The sequence below is a fragment of the Pongo abelii genome, chromosome 19 (assembly GCF_028885655.2).
Source record: "Pongo abelii isolate AG06213 chromosome 19, NHGRI_mPonAbe1-v2.0_pri, whole genome shotgun sequence".
Lineage (NCBI taxonomy): Eukaryota > Metazoa > Chordata > Mammalia > Primates > Hominidae > Pongo > Pongo abelii.
Genome location: NC_072004.2, coordinates 85,018,808 through 85,035,984, shown reverse-complemented (window position 1 = coordinate 85,035,984; position 17,177 = coordinate 85,018,808). Strand labels below are relative to the sequence as shown.

Here is a 17,177-nt window from a genome sequence, read left to right as displayed (position 1 = left end):
AAGCTATCCACAAAGCCACACTTACACAAAATACAAGGGGTACATGCACCAGATTGTACACTGCAAGACTTTCACAGCAGCAAAACACAGGAAACAACCCAATTGTCCCCTAGGAGTCTGACTGAATAATCTACAGCACATTCACACATGTAAACTGTGCAGTTCCACAAACGTACAGGGAGTCCCTCTACATAATACCAAGGCATGATTTTGATGTGTATGAAGTAAAAAGAACAAGATGAAGAAAAGTTGTTTTGGTGTATTACCAGTCATATAAGACAGGTTGATATAGGAATATATTAAACTATCTGCTTATAGTTTAAAACAAACAATAAAATAATAAATCTTAATTTTTAAAAAAATCTGCATATATGACAGGAAAAAAAAGAATGGAGTGGACAGACCAAGAGAAGAAATTAGCTTTGTATGAATCTACCTCATTCTATATATTTGCCTTTGAAACCATGTAAATGTTTTACATAATTATAAAATACAGTTATTTGTAATGCAATGTCAAGAAATTTAAAAATAAATAAATAGTCTTAAATATATTACAGGTACAAATATAGTTGGTGGCATAGTCACATGCAGAGAAACTAAACTATGTGACTCTAAAACACAACAATTTGTCTGCACATTCTGGAAGGGTGTACTCTAACGCTGTAATATGCTGAGGACAAAGACAACTTCCAAAAAATAAAGTTGTATACTCTTTTCTAGAATTATATTGTTGGTATTAGCATTGATATTGTTATTTCCAGACTGTTGTGTGTACATTATAGGAACAAAGAGATGAGTATTTATGTGATACTCTAATTCTATAATCCCCTATATTATTGAGAACAGGATTACTGAATTGGAGAAAGAAGATAAAGACGTGATATCAAAATAGGTTAAGTGAAAACCTCAAGTAGTTGTGAATTTGAATTGGAAGATCGATACAAACTCATAATTTTTTATCTTTAAAACATATCTATATATTTCTTAGTATTGCCCACTAAGAAAGCCATCCCAGTAGCAATGATGACCCCTACAGACTAGACTGTAGTGTCCAAATACTTTTTCCCACTGAAACGAACCAGGGCTTCTTGTAGAAATGGTTGTGTACAGATATAGAACCGGAAATGTACAAATTAGACTGGAATTCTACCATATGAAAAGAACCCTCTAGAAGACAACAGATGTCTTGTAAAAGCACTCAGGAGCCACCTGAATAAGCTCCCGCTGGTCAAAGTGGGGGACAATTTGAACATCAATAAGGAGAATAACTGCAATGGATTGGCACATCCCAAGGATGTGTTTCATGTATGCATGCCTGCATTTTTATATGTATGTATAATATATGAGATCACAATAATCTCCCCAAAATAAATAATCACACTAATTGATCGTAGTTGGACGATGCTTACTACCTCATTATTTTGAAAACTAAAAAATACATAGAAAAGAATTCAGCATTTATTATTTTCCTATAGAAATTGTACCATTTGGAAGAAAAGTTGTAAATGAGGCATTTCTCTTTATAGAAGTTCCTAGCTAATGCATGAAAAAAATGTTAGAATTAGACTATAAGAATTTTTCAAACCCCAATGAATTCACCTAGGATCTAGGTTGCTAACAACAGCATCTATAAACACCATAAAAAGAAAATAAGCCTCCCTCCAGAAGAAACTAAAGCCACCCACAAGCCTCCCCCTGCCCACAACCATACCACCAATTAATTTTCAGATTTATTTGATGAAATCTTTACACATAACTATCAACTTATGGGAAGCTCAGAGGACAGAGCCGTGTGAAATACTATCTGCAAAATCCAGACAATGGACAGAATAGCCCAGTTTATTAAATGAATAAATTGCAAAGAGAGAGAGAAAGAAAGAGAGAGAGAGAGCAAGAGAGAGAGCCTATAAATTAAAGGTTATTTGAAAGACTTCAAATATCAACCTATTATAACATGGAAATTATTTGGATCTGAATTCAAAGAATTTGTAAAAATTTAAAATACAAATAGTCACTGACTAGGTATTTGATGATACTAAGAAACTACTGCTAATTATTTTTAAGTGAGATAATGGCACTGTGGTTTTATATTTTTGAGATCTTGTCTTTTAGAGATGCAAGCAGAAATATTATGGCTAACATAATGTGATGTCTAGGATTGCTTTCAAAATAACATGGGAGGAGGGTATCAGTGCAGAGATAAAATGAATTTGGCCATGAATTGTTAGTTGTTGAAGCCGGGGGTTGGGTACTAGCCAGATCACTATAGTGGTCTGTTTTCTTTTGTATGTTTGGAATATTCTATGATTAATATTTAAGCAAGGAAAAAGATCTTTAATGTAAAGTATTTAGACAGTACCTGTCACATAAGAAACATTCACTTAGGGCCGGGCTCAGTGGCTCACGCCTGAAATCCCAGCACTTTGGGAGGCCAAGGCGGGCAGATCACGAGGTCAGGAGATCGAGACCATCCTGGCTAACACGGTGAAACCCCATCTCTACTAAAACTACAACAACAACAAAAAACTTAGCTGGGTGTGGTGGCAGGTGCCTGTAGTCCCAGCTACTCGGGAGGCGGAGGCAGGAGAATGGCGTGAACCCGGGGGCGGAACTTGCAGTGAGCCGAGATTGCCTCACTGCACTCCAGCCTGGATGACAGAGCGAGACTCCGTCTCAAAAAAAAAAAACAGGAACATTCATTTAGTTATTGGTAATTAACTATTAATATTGTTTTATTACTTTATAGATGAGAGTTCACAAGGTTAGTTTTCCCAAAGATACTTATTTTATTGTTAAGTAAGGTATATACCTGTGTATAAAACATACAGCAATTCAGTAAGTAATGCATATATATGTATATCACAATAAACCATTATTATCAGTATCACCTCATGTTCCATATCATTGGGCTCTTCAGAGGTATGGGTTATTGAGTTCAAGACTAGCAACCCACTTCACAAAATGGCTTTTGTAAAAAGATATTTTAGAATTCATTTATTGAAACATCATAAATTTTCACAAACACTATAATGAAATGTAATTGACCAATTTTATTATCTCTTTATAAGGAGATAACTACTCTTTATAAACAGTAATTTACTATAATTTTACTGTAGTAAATTATTTTGTAAAAAGTAATAAATCATGAGAAATTTACATGTTTTGTTGTTCAGTTGCAATAACCACTTTCTCTTCTATTTGTCTCAATCCAACTGAAAATAAACAAGGTCTACCCCATGCAAAGCCCTAATGTATTGCTGCTTGCTTATATGCCCAACTTCCGCTTTCTGTACCTGCTTTCCCATTGTCCTGCCTGATAATCTTTCTTACAAACTCAGTCATCCAACACCCTCCTGCAATCTTCAGTCCCTAAGCTATCAAAAGAGATCTAAGTGGTTTTTATTGGTCAAATTGGATATACTTTGATTCCCACTAAATCATACCAAAAATCCTGCTTTAATCTGGTATTTACCTTTTAAAGATTTTGTTTGTTTTATAGAAGAATACACTAAAGCACTTCTCTGCTTTTATTAAGGGAAGATTTGGTGATCAGAAAAGATCTATTCAGGCCTGGCACTCTCTGTCCTAGGTGGTGGAGACAAAGCTCATCTCTAAGTCAACACAGGTAATAAAAATAATTTCAGGAAGGTGGCAATGGAGATGACATTCTAGGCAAAGCGAAAGGCAGACATAAGCACACAGCTGCAGGTGATATGAAAGTGCATAACTTGTTTGGGGAGAACGTTGTAAAGGATTTGGTGGTTGGGGGATTTATGCTTTAAGCTATAGGTCAGCAAAGTGGAGCCAGAGTCCCAAATCCAGCCTGCCACCTGTTTGGGAACCATAAGCTAAGAATGGTTTTTACATTCTTTAATGGTTGGAAAAAACATAAGAATAGTATCTAATAAGATGTGAGAATTATATGAAATTCAAATTTCAGTATCTATAAATAAGTTTTATTTGAGCACAGTTTACCTGTGTTCTATGGCTGTTTTGTGCATGACAGCAGAGCTGAATAATTGAAATAGAGACGACGTGGCCCACAAGCCCTAAAATATTTTCTATCTTGCCCTTTACAGAAAAAGTTTGATGATCCCTGCTTTAATTAAGGGGGAACCAACAGAGGATTATAATGCAGAAAACCATGATCATGTTTATATCTTAGGATAGGTAAAATAATATGAAGAGTTGAAATTCTGAATGCATATATTACCAAATTGGCCTTTAGAAAGTTATACCAATTGGGGCCAGGCGTGGTGGCTCATGCCTGTAATCCCAGCACTTTGGAAGGTGGAGAGGGGCGGATCACCTGAGGTCAGGAGTTAAAGACCAGCCTGACCAACATGGTGAAACCCCATCTCTACTAAAAATACAAAAATTAACTGGGTGTGGTGGCGTGTGCCTGTAATCCTAGCTATTCCTGAGGTTGAGGTAGGAGAATCGCTTGAGCCTGGGAGGCGGGGGTCGCAGTGAGCTGTGATCACACCACTGCACTCCAGTCTGGGTGACAGAGCAAGACTCTGTCTCAAGAAAAAAAAAGAAAGAAGGAAGGAAGGAAGGAAAGAAAGAAAAAGAAGGAAGGAAGGAAGGAAAGAAAACAAAAAGAAAGTTACACCGATTTCCAAGGCAACAAGAAGTTTAGAAGAATGCCTACTTCATTAATTGGGCACTTGATTTCAATGGGTACCATTATTGAATATATTCTTCCTGTTTATACTATTTACTTTAATGGGTCCAAAAATAATGCTGTCATATTACTTTCATTAGAATTACTTGCTTGTCAGAGTGAACATTTTTTCAAATGTTTAACAGTAATTCCACATTTGCTGCATGTCTGTACTCTATTTCCAATAAACTTTTAAATCGATGTGTAAGAACTCTCTATGTGATGTTTAACTTTCAGCCTCAAGTCTGAGCAAATAGGTCAACCAACGTCTCCTGGAAGGGAAGGTCTCAATAGAATGTCCTAGTGTGATGTCCCCTTGTGGGATATCAATTTGGTGAGTTCATGCTCTCAATAACACGGATATAAAATTGCCATCTGGAGAGTTAGACTAAAAGAAATAATGCACATATTCATCTCTTTGACTCATTTTCCTTTGATTTTGTATATTAAGAGACTAGTTTGTTCTTGTTTCTGGTTTTGCTGTTTGTTCATTTGTCTGTTTGTTTTTCCTTTGAACACAAAATTTGTTTCGAAAAATTCCAAGGCAATAGAATCAGCACCTTCTTACCATATCTTATCTGCCACTAACCATCTGTCTGGGCCAACTTAGATGCCTTGAACAAGCTCAATGGCTTACTCATCAGGAACACATTTTCCTGCTAGGACACTGATAAGCCATCAGCAGTACAATTGATCTTAACTTCCCCAGCCTAATTCCAAGGAAATTTACCCACATTGACTACTTGCAGAAAGCCATTTAACTACTCCAAGACAGTGAAATTGGTATAGAAATACTTTGCAGGAAATAAACGTAAACCTAAAAAAACCATCCAGTCACAGTTAAAGACTTGGCTCTGTATAATTCCAAACCTGAAATTCCTATTTTCCGACCTCTGGGTTTTCTTTTCTGCCAAAGGACTAAGAAGAATAAGTGATAGAACGAGAGACACAGACAGAGAGAGAGAGGTATTTTCTTTTAATAATTATCAATAAAAATCATGAATAGAGTTATGAAAATTGTATGTTTACTAAAGAAACTGCAATGTGACATCTCACTTCAGACTCCTAATCTTCAGTCCCTTTATTCCAAATATTCAAATTTCATTAGAAAATAACAATTCCAAAATCCAAAATTCTTTAATTAACATGTACTTAAAATTACTAGATAATAGGAAATTTTAAGATAGACTTTGCTCCATTAAATTTTCTCAGCTTTTGTACTCTGTCATGGTGCATAATTTGAATTTTAAAATTTCTATGGAAAACCTAATAATCTATTGAAATAAAAACTCATCTAAGTTTGCAGCCAAGGACATTGAGGTAAGCACATTCTATTCTGTAGAAGAGAAATAAAACTTTACAATATTCACTAGAAGGAATACAGTGAAAAACTAGCTGCATGAAACTAATCCCCCAACCCAGAAAGAAGTATGGACAATTGAGGCTTAATAGTGGCAGTCATGAAGAAACAAGGTCAAGTCAAATTTACAATGGTAACAATTTTTAAGGGAACTCTGAAAATTCATTGATTGTATTAGAAGAGTATTGCTTATGCGGCTTTCATCGTCCAGGGTGGAAATCAAAAGCTCAGTTTACTAGGGGTCTCCACATTGACACCACGTGGCCTATCTTCTCTACCCATTCCCACCCTGTAACTATACACAAGTGTTTCTAGGCTTCCAACATAGCCAGGTTTCATGGTGGGATGAAAGTATCATTCCAAATTCACAGTTATTCAGGAATAGTGAGAAGCCCCAAATCTCCCGGTTCATTGCCCCAGACAAAAGCCTTGGCTTCCTCCTCTGTCCCAGGAAACTATACTGCTTGGGCAATTTGAGGGGGTAGATATACTGCATTTGGATCTCAACCATTGTGCTCAGTGGTTGCTCTCCCCATTCAGAGTTCCCAGGGCACTCAGTGGTGGCGTGACCCAACATCACTTTCTCAAACCATCTGTAGAGGCAGCACCTGCTAATTCCCTGCTGAGATTTCTATTGGCAAGGCTTGCTCCAAGCACTTGTTCAAAGCTCTGGGAAATTGCATAATATTGTGTTAACTTTCTGACTGCACTTTCTGCTCCTGTCTGTGGTTCTTTAAGGTAAGGTACATTTTCATTCATCTTCTGTTGAGTGAAAGTCATACAAAATTCGAATTTCCTTACCTATTCATTCAACTTCTGTTGAGTGAAATTCATACAGAATTTGAGTTTCCTTAATGGCCCTCACAGACAGCAGCAATACAGAGTTTATCAGTCACCTCTCCTGGGATAGAATGCTGTATTATAGTCCCTTGCTGTTGGAAGGGTAGTCTGAGGACCAGTAGCATTGGCATCACCTGAGGGCTGAATAGAAATGCAGAATCTCATCCCCCACCTCATCCCCATTAAATCAGAATCTGTATTTTATCAAGAACTCAATGTGATTCATATGCACCTTAATGTTTAAGAAGCATGGCATGCTGGTGGGGCTGTGGAGAAATAAGAACACTTTTACACTGTTGTTGGGAATGTAAATTAGTTCAACCATTGTGGAAGACAGTGTGGTGATTCCTGAAAGACCTAGAACCAGAAACACCATTTGACCCAGCAATCCCATTACTGGGTGTATACCCAAAGGAATGTAAATCATTCTTTTATAAAGATACATGCACACCTATGTTCACTGCAGCACTACTCACAATAGCAAAGACATGGAATCAATCCAAATGCCCATCAATGATAAACTAGATAAAGAAAATGTGGTATATATACACCATGGAATACTATGCAGTCATAAAAAGGAACAAGATCATGTCCTTTGCAGGAACATGGATGGAGCTGGAAGCCATTATCCTCAGCAAAGTAACAGAAACAGAAAACCAAACACCGCATATTCTCATTTATAAGAGGGAGCTGAACAATGGGAACATGTGGACACAGGGAGGGGAACAACACGCACTGGGGCCTGTTGCGGGGAGGTAGGAGGAGGGAGAGCATCAGGAAAAATAGCTAATGCATGCTGGGCTTAATACCTAGGTGATAGGTTGATAGGTACAACAAACCACCATGACACACGTTTACCTATATAACAAACCTGCACATCCTGCACATGTACCCCAGAAATTAAAATAAAATAAAGTGTGGCAAAAAAAAAAATGTTTACTTCTGTGCATCCCGCTTACATATGAAACAAAGGAGCATACATCCAAAACTCCTTTTGGAAATAGCCCTTGCTTTTATCCAGTAAATTTCCAAGGGAAATGCACAATAAAACATTCTAATATGTGTGGGTTATACCTAAGTGAAGAATCCCTTGAGGTTAATCAATGGTTTTCTGTGCAAAAATGGAAATCAATGGCATTTGATATGAGCTGATTTAACTCACAAATGATACAGCATATTTATGCAAATGATGGCAAGTAGGCCCCTAGTCGTCTCTACCAAAACCCACACTTTATGTCACACCTGATTTTTGTCTCATACTCATGGAACTGTTCATGATGACACTTTCATGAAACTGTTCCTAGTGAGAGGAAGAAAACCTGAAAATAATTTTTAATATTCTTTGTGAGTTACCTACAATAGTTCTTCAATAAAAGCCAGAAATTTTGCAAATTTGCCTCTTACCTCGATATTCCTCACTGGTATTAACTATGATAAGAATAACTCAGCATTTAAATCACCCGGTTTCATCTCCACTCAGCATCTTTAGTGAAAGGGCCTAAAAGGCTGAATGTTTAACAAGCACCAGCATGATTCTTAGCAACAAGGAATTCTGAAAAACTTGGCAAGTTGTTCCGCACTTGAGAGGGTATCAGATTCACCAGTATGCACTCTGTTAAAAAGATCAGGTTTCTGGATCCCAGCCTGAGGTCCTGATTCAGTAGGTTGATGGAGGAGCACAGGATCTGCATTTTAAACAAATAGCCGAGGTAATGCTCAATGAACTATTCCAAAAACCACCCCTTGAAGGGCATTGCGTAGGGGCATTATCCTACTGCAAATTTGTCCCCATCCTGTTGTCTGGGACCAAAGCCACTCTCAAGTCATAGTCTACTGGATCATATTTCCCATGGTTATGGTTCAGACCTTTACAGCCCAATTTAACACAAAATGTGTTCTTGCCTCAATGACGTTACTAACTAGTTCCCTGTAATTTTCCTATCAACAACTAAACTCCCTACCAGTCCGTTAGATCCTTAGTAGTTAAGGTTCCTGTCCTCAAAGCCCAAATTACCCCTGATAAGGTCATGGAAAAATTCTTCTGGCTCTATCCAATGCCAGTTTCTTGAGCAGAACTTTGCTGTCTACCAGCTGCCTGCAATTGGGGATCCTTGTTCATTGTTGTGATCTTTTCTTTGCTTAATTGATCAGAGGTTTTCATATTTATTTTTAGCCACAAAACTTTTCCAAGAAAAATCTTACATGGAACTCCAGTAAAATATCAACCAAGCAAAACTGCTCTGAGATAGTGGGAGAAAGGAAAGTGCAGGCAGAATCTAAGTAAGCATTCTTGCCCCTCCCCAATGCACACATGCACGTACACAGTCACATCCCCATTCACCCGTTTACACACACACAACTATTTGCTCACATTTATGCACACTTGCATTTGCACACTCCTGTTCAATCACACTTACACATACACAATCACATGTACATCCTCATTTATATAAATATACTCATATGCACACACCTTATTTGCTCACATTTACATGCATACATACACAGAGGCAGTTCTCCAGAACCTTGTGGATCTATGAAACACAGTCTGAAAATCTCTACTCTGGGTCACGGACTCAATTTTTTAGCCACTGTCTTATTGGACTGCCTTCCCAGACCTGAATTCCTGACTTTAATCTACCTTCAAAAGATAAAATGTCTCTTCTTGAAAAACAACTAATGAAATTAGCTCCCGTGTTTACACTTCCAGTTCCATCTTACTCTATGGATTGGGTAAAAGTTCCCATCCAAACAATTCCTGTTCAGGCCTACTCAACCATTTATCAAGCTTGGGCTGTTATATGCTCATAAATATTTTCTGGAAAAATAAATTAACAAATTAAAGTTAGAAATCATTATGTGCAACTGAAATACCTAAGTATTTAATGCTTTGGTACTATTATAAATTTTATTTTTTTAACTTAAATTTATATTTTTTCAGTGCTAATATATTGAAATATGTTGATTTTTGCACATTGACTTTGTATCCTGCAATCTTGCCAGGCTCATTATTACTTTTAGAACCCTTTTGAAGATTCTTTAGACTTCTCTACACAGGCAATCATGTTGTCTGCAAATATAAACATGGCTAGTTCTTCCTTTCCAAGCTACATGCTTTTTATTTATTTTGCTTACATAATTGCACTGGCAAGGACCTCCAGTATGAGGTGGATTAGGAATGGTGAGAGCAGACATCCTTGTCTTGTTTTTAATATTAGAGGGAGAACATTCTATCATCAAGTATGATGTAAGCGCTAGGCCACCTTTTAGTATATGCTCTTTATCTTATATAAGAAAGTTTCATCCTACCCATTTTACATAAAGGGTTTTTATCATGGGGCAAGGCGGGGTGGCTCACGCCTGTAATCCTAGCACTTTGGGAGGCCAAGGTGGGTGGATTGCCTGAGCTCAGGAGTTCAAGACCAGCCTGGGCAACATGATGAAACCCTGTCTCTACTAAAAATACAAAAAATTAGCTGGGCGTGGTGATGCGTGCCTATAATCCCAGCTACGCCGGAGGCTGAGGCACAAGAATCGCTAGAGGCAGAGGTTACAGTAAGCCGAGATCGTGCACTGCACTCCAGCCTGGACGACAGAGTGAGACTGTCTCAAAAAAAAAAAAAAAAAAAAAAATAGAGTTTGTGTCATGAACAGGTGTTAAGTATTATCCAGAAGATCATATGGTTTTCCTTCTCCAAGCTGTTGATATGATGAAGTTCGTTGATTGATTTTTGCATATTGAACCAGCTTATATATCTGGCATAAACCCCAGTAGGTCATGATATATTATCCTTTTTATATAGCACTGGATTCACTTTGCTAGTATTTTCTTGAGAATTTTTACATCTATGTTTATGAGTGATATTGGTCCATATTGTTCATTTTTTGAAATGTCCATGTCTGGTTTTGGTACCATGGTAATGTTGGCCTTATAAAATGAGCTGAGAAGTATTCTTTTCTTTTTTTTTGAGACTGAGTCTCACTCTGTCACCCAGGCTGGAGTGCAGTGGTGAGATCTCGGCTCACTGCAACCTCTACCTCCCAGGTTCAAGTGATTCTCCTGCCTCAGCCTCCTGAGTAGCTGGGACTACAGGCGCCTGCCACCATGCCAGCTGATTTTTTGTATTTTTAATAGAGACAGGGTTTCACTGTATTAGCCAGGATGGTCTCGGTCTCCTGACCTCGTGATCTGCCTGCCTCGGCCTCCCAAAGTGCTGATATTACAGGCATGAGCCACCGTACCCAGCCGAGAAGTATTCTTTCACCCTTTATTTTCTGAAAGACTTTGGGTATAATTGGTTTTTGTTTTTTTGTTGTTTTTTTTTTCTTAAATCTTTGGTGTAACTTACAAGCAAAGACATCTGAGCCAGGAGTTTCCTTCATAAGAAGATTTTTAATTACTAATTCAGTTGCTTTACTTGTTATAGGTACATTCATATTTTTCTATTTCTTCTTGAGTTGGTAACAATAATTCGTATCTTTCTAGTAATTTGCCCATTTTATCTAAATTGTCAAATTTTTCAATTTAGTGTGTTCTAAGCTGCTATTTAATTTATTTAAGCTCTTTTTTCTAAAAAGGGTTACTCTATTACAATAATCAATAATGTTCTTTCTCAATTTTTTTAAGAAAATATATAGAGTACATATATTTCATCATTACATTTGAGTATCTTGACTAAATTCACAGAAACTACATTTTCTTGTTTAAAAATTTATTTTTATAGAAGAAATATATGTCTATAATAGAAAACCTAGAAAATGATACAATCAAGATCTTACTCATTGATAAATATGGGACATCCTTCGATGTATATTCTCCCAGTATTTTTTCCCGTGAAAAATATTTTTCACCAAAATGAAATCATGTTGAACAAAATGCATTGTTGGATGGTGGATTAGTTTCCTATTGTTGCTATAACAAATTATCACAACCTTAGTGGCTTCAAACAAAGACAACTTTGTAATTTTACAGTTCAGGAAGCCAGAAGTCCCAACGAGTTTTACTAGGATTAAATTAAATTGTCAGCAGGGCATGTTGGAGACGCCAGGAAAGAATCCGTTTCTTTTGCTTTTTCGATCTTCCAGAGGCTGTCTGGTTTTCTTAGGTCATGGTCCCTTCCTCTATCTGCTAAATGAGTAGATGTTAGCTCTCTTGCCACAAAAAACAAAAACAAAAACACCAAAGGTAACCATGTGAGACAATGGATATGGTAATTAGCTTTTCCATAGTAACCATTTTACTATCCACATTTAACCAATAACATCATGTGATATGCCTTAAATATGCAAAATAAATTTTATTTTAAAGGCCATGAAATATTGTCAAGTTTTTGGCACGGATTTTTTACCATATTTCTTGATAATCATTTTATTTTCTGCAGAGTTCATAGTGATGTCTCCTTTTTCATCCCTGGTTTTGCTAATATGTGGCTTTGCTCTTTAATCAGTCATTTTAGCTAAGGGTTTATCAATTTGTTGATCTCTTCAAAAAATCAACCTTTGCTTTTATAGATTTTCTCCACTGTTTTTCACTGTTGTTTTATTGATTTTCAGTGTAATCATTATTGCCTTTCTTCTGCTTCTTTGGTTTTAATTTACTCTTGTAATTTCTTATAGTAGAAGCTCAGGTTATTGATTACAGGTATTTCTTCTTTTCTAATATAGGTATTTAGTTTATAAATTTCCCCCTGGGCAATGCTGTAGCTCAGTCCTCAAGTTTTGATATGTTGTATTTTCATTTCATCTCATTCCTAATATTTTCTAATTTTCTCCGAAAATTCCTCTTTGACCATGGATTATTTAAAAGTGTCTTTTTAAATTCCCAAATATTTAAAAAATTTCCATGTACTTTTCTGTAATTCATTTCAGGTTTAATTCTATCAGAGAGCACAGTTTGATTAATTTCAATTATTTTAAATATGCTAAGACTTGTTTTATGGTCCATCTTGAACTATCTTGGTGACTGTTTCCTATGTGCTTGGAAAAAACATGTTTTCTGCTGTTGTTGGTTGGAGTATTCAATAAACATTAGATAAGTTGATTGATAGTGTTGTTCTGGAATTCTATAGTCTTACTGGTTTTCTGTGTACTTCTTATAGCAATTCCTGGGAAAAAATGATTTGTTTATGTTTTCTTCCTTTTGCTTCCAACCTATCTATGTCTTGATATTTAAAGTGTAGGCATCATATAGTTCGGAATTACCTCTTTTTTAATTCAATTAGACAATCTGTTAATTAATTTGTTTGGGTCATTTACATTTAATGTATTTATTGATATGGTTGAATTTAGGCCTATAATTTTATTATTTGTTTTCTCTTGTATCTACTGTTTTTCCCCCTCAGTTTCCCTTTTCTGCCTTTTAAAAAATTTTTTGAGTATTTTAATATTCCATTTAGTTTATCTACTAAGCTTTTGTTTATACCTCCTTATATAAATTTGTATAGTGGCTGCTCTTTTACTACATACATCTAACCTTTCATGGTTAGATCTAGAGTTAATAATTTAATATTTCAAGTAAAATGTAGAAGCCTTCCTAATATATAGATGCCTTTACCCTCCCACTTACATTTGTCAAATGTAGTATATCTACATTTACTGAAAAGCAAATCAGAAAATGTTGTAGATTTTGTTTTCAAGAGTAATGCAGACCTTAAAGAACTCAAGAGGAGAAAAACTCATTCTAATATTGACCTAGATATTTGTCACTTTTACTGTTTATTGTTTCTCTTCATTCTAAAGAACTTTATTTAGCACTCATTTTAGAGCAGGTTTATTAGTGATGAATTTTCTTAGTTTCACTTCATCAAATATGTTTTATTTTGCCTTCATTTTTAAAAGAAAGTTTCTCTGGGAATTCTGGATTAATAGGTTTGTGTTTTGTTTTCTGTCTTTTGTTATGTGCCACTGGCTTACTGGTCCCAGTGATTTTTGTTCATTCAGATTACATTTTCTCTTGCATGTAACATGTCATTTTTCACTAGCTTCTTTCAAGATATTTTTGTCTTTGTTTGTATTTTTGTCCCAGCATTTTGACTATGATATGTCTGGGCATGGATTCCTTTGCATTTATTCAGTTTGGGGTTTGCTGAACTCCTTGAATCTGTAAATGTTTGTGTTCCTCCGTATTTGGGAAGTTTTAAGCCATTATTACCTTAGACATAGTCTCTCAATCAACCTTTTTCTTATCATTCTGAAACTCCAATGATACATTAGAATTTTTTGTATTATTCTATAGGTGTGAGAGACTCTGTTCATTAGTATTCTAATAAATTATTCTCCCTTTTCTTCATATTGAATAATTTCTATTAATCTAGCTTCAAATTCACTGACATTTATTCTCATGCCCATTCTGGAATTGGGTCTGTATGGTGGCTGTTTTACTTTAGATATTGTCTTTTACAGTTATGGGATTTTTATTGCCTTTTTTTTTTTTTTTTTTTTTTTTACAGGGGCTCTGTCACCCGGGCTGGAGTTCAGTGGCACAATCTCAGCTCACTGAAACTTCTGCGTCCCAAGCTCAGGTGATCCTCCCACCTCAGCCTCCTGAGTAGCTGCGACTACAGGTGCATGCCACCGTGCCTGGCTAATTTTTGTATTTTTTATACAGATGAGGTTTCACCATGTTGCCCAGGCTGGTCTGGAACTCCTGTTCTCAAGCAATTCTCTCACCTCAGCCTCCCAAAGTGCTGGCATTACACTCACAGGCTACTGCTTTATTTGCCTTGGAATCATTTCTATTTCTCAGATTAGAATTTCTTTCTGTTCATTTCAAGTGTGTTTACCAATAGTTTGTCTGATGATACCAACATTTATTTACGCTAGAAATTTAATCCATTAATTATCTTTTCTCTTGAAAATTAGTCACCTTTTTCTGCTTCTTTCTTTATGGACTAATTTTGAATTGTATCCTGGACATTTTTTAAATTAGGTTGCATAAGCTCTAGATTTTGATAAAAATCTATTGGGTTATGTTCATTTGTTGTAGCCAGCAATAAATGCAGTTGGATTTATAATGCATGTTGGGTCTCACTTTTTGTGTTCGGTGATCTTAAACTCAGCTCTGCTGTCAGAGGCTGTGCTGTGCTGCTTTGGGTCTGTCCCATAGATGCACCACTCAGGGATTAGCCTGAAACTTGGGCAATGGTTTAAATCTTCATTCAGTTCTCAAGGCCTTTGCTATGTTTGTTTGGGTCTATCTCTCAAATGTGCCACTCAGAGATAAGCCTTGGACCTTTGGGGGTCCAGACACAGAATTAGGCGTTGTCTTCTTCAGCCATCTGCTCTCTCTGATGCCCCCACACCCCCATGAACTCATAAACTGTTTTTTTTCCTGGTTGCTCTGGCTGGGAAGACAAGGCTTCTCTCTGAGTTTTAGCTGCCTGCACTGACAATTTCATGCTTCTCTGTCACTGAGGCCTGCCTTCAAAGCAAAACAAGAGAAAAAAAAAGAAATAAAATAGGCATCTGCTCACATTATTCAGACTACAGGGACAGCTTTTTGTGCTCCCTTAAGGTAAATAAATAAGGTTGCTATTGGAGTTTTCACCTCCAATTGCACCTCCATTGCATAGTTCAGGACTATAAGAGTGAAGAAAAGGCCAGGCGCAGTGGCTCATGCCTGTAATCCCAGCACTTTGGGAAGCCGAAGCAGGCAGATCACCTGAAGTCAGGAGTTGGAGACCAGCCTGGCCAACATGGTGAAACCCCGTCTCTACTAAAAATACAAAAATTAGCCAGGCATGGGGGCAGGTGCCTGTAATCCCAGCTCCTCAGAAGGCTGAGGCAGGAGAATCACTTGAACCCGGGAGGTGGAGGTTGCAGTGAGCCGAGATTGTGCCATTCCACTCCAGCCTGGGGGACAAGAGTGAGACTTGGTCTCAAAAAAAAAAGTGAAGAACAACAGCAGCAAAAACACATTCCCTTAAGGTTCACTTCTCCAGTGTTTTACTGTATTCCACAACACTCTATTTTTGTTGACTTTTAAGTAACTTCAGATAGTTGATTTTTTTGTTTTGTTTTATCCAAGCATTTTTAGTTATCATCAGTGGAGGAGACAGGCTTACATTATTTCATCTTGGACAACACCAGAAGCCAGAGAAATCTATAAATAAAATTTAATATACATGGTCCCACATGAAATATCAGGTTATCATAGGTCTTAATTAATCTACTTCTAAAGTGTAATGACCCTGGATCACAATTTTATTGAAAACTTTTAACAGCCTGGTTATTAAATATAAGTTTCAGAGGACAATATGAGAACATACTAGAAGATACTCCCCAAGATGATTCTGATAATGCTCAAGTATCTTAAATCATTTTCAAAAGGTTTTGAGAAGCAAAAAAAAAAAAAACCTAAGACAGGCTGTGCCTTAATCCTCTCTTATACCTTAATTTCACAATTTGTGTGTATTTTGAAGGAAATCAAATCCATCCATGTCTAATCCCTTAAACTTTCATCAATCAAATATTGCTTTTTAGAGCCATTTGATATTTCAGACCTTAGTAGAGGTTGTTTTTTTCTTCCTTATAAAAACAGGAAGTGGTCATCTGGCAAAAGTAAATTTACTTGAAAATTTTAAGTTGGTCATGCTGAGTTCACAACTTCAAATGCGTGGTTCCTGGGCACATTCTTGACTTGGCAACACTAACTTATTTGCTTCCTTCAGTCCTAAAAATCACCTGGAATTAGATGCTTTACAGAAATTAGAATTCATTAATTTTTTTTTTTTTTTTTTTGTGGAGTCTCACTCTTGCCCCCCATGCTGGAGTGCAATGGCGCGATCTCAGCACATTGCAACCTCCGCCTCCCGGGTACAAGTGATTCTCCTGCCTCAGTCTCCCGAGTAGCTGGGATTACAGGTGCCTGCCACCACACCCAGCTAATTTTTGTACTTTTCGTAGAGACGGAGTTTCGCCATGTTGGCCAGGCTGGTCTCAAACTCCTGACCTCAGGTGATCCACCTGCCTCGGCCTCCCAAAGTGCTGGGATTACAGGCGTGAGCCGCCGCACCCAGCCCACTAATCTTAAAGGTAGTCATAAATATCATTTTTTATAAAGGAAAGGGATTGGGTGGGCACTGAGGAAAAAGCATAGGAAACTTTCGTTGAATATAAAAGCTGAAACAATCTGAGTAAAATAAATAACATAACACAGTTGACCTTTGAACAACACAGGGATTAGGGACACTGACCACCCATGCAGTTGGAAATCCAAGTATAACATTTGACTCCCTAACATCTTATCTACTAATTGCCTACTGTTGACTGGAAGCCTTAGCAATAACATAGATAGTAGATTAACACATATTT

At 36.8% G+C, this 17,177-nt stretch overlaps 1 long non-coding RNA gene across 1 annotated transcript in view; it reads right to left on the bottom strand.

Moving 5' to 3' along the window:
- Positions 1–17,177, bottom strand: part of LOC103892888 (uncharacterized) — a 307,678-nt gene that overhangs the window by 226,199 nt on the left and 64,302 nt on the right. The window lies entirely within an intron of this gene.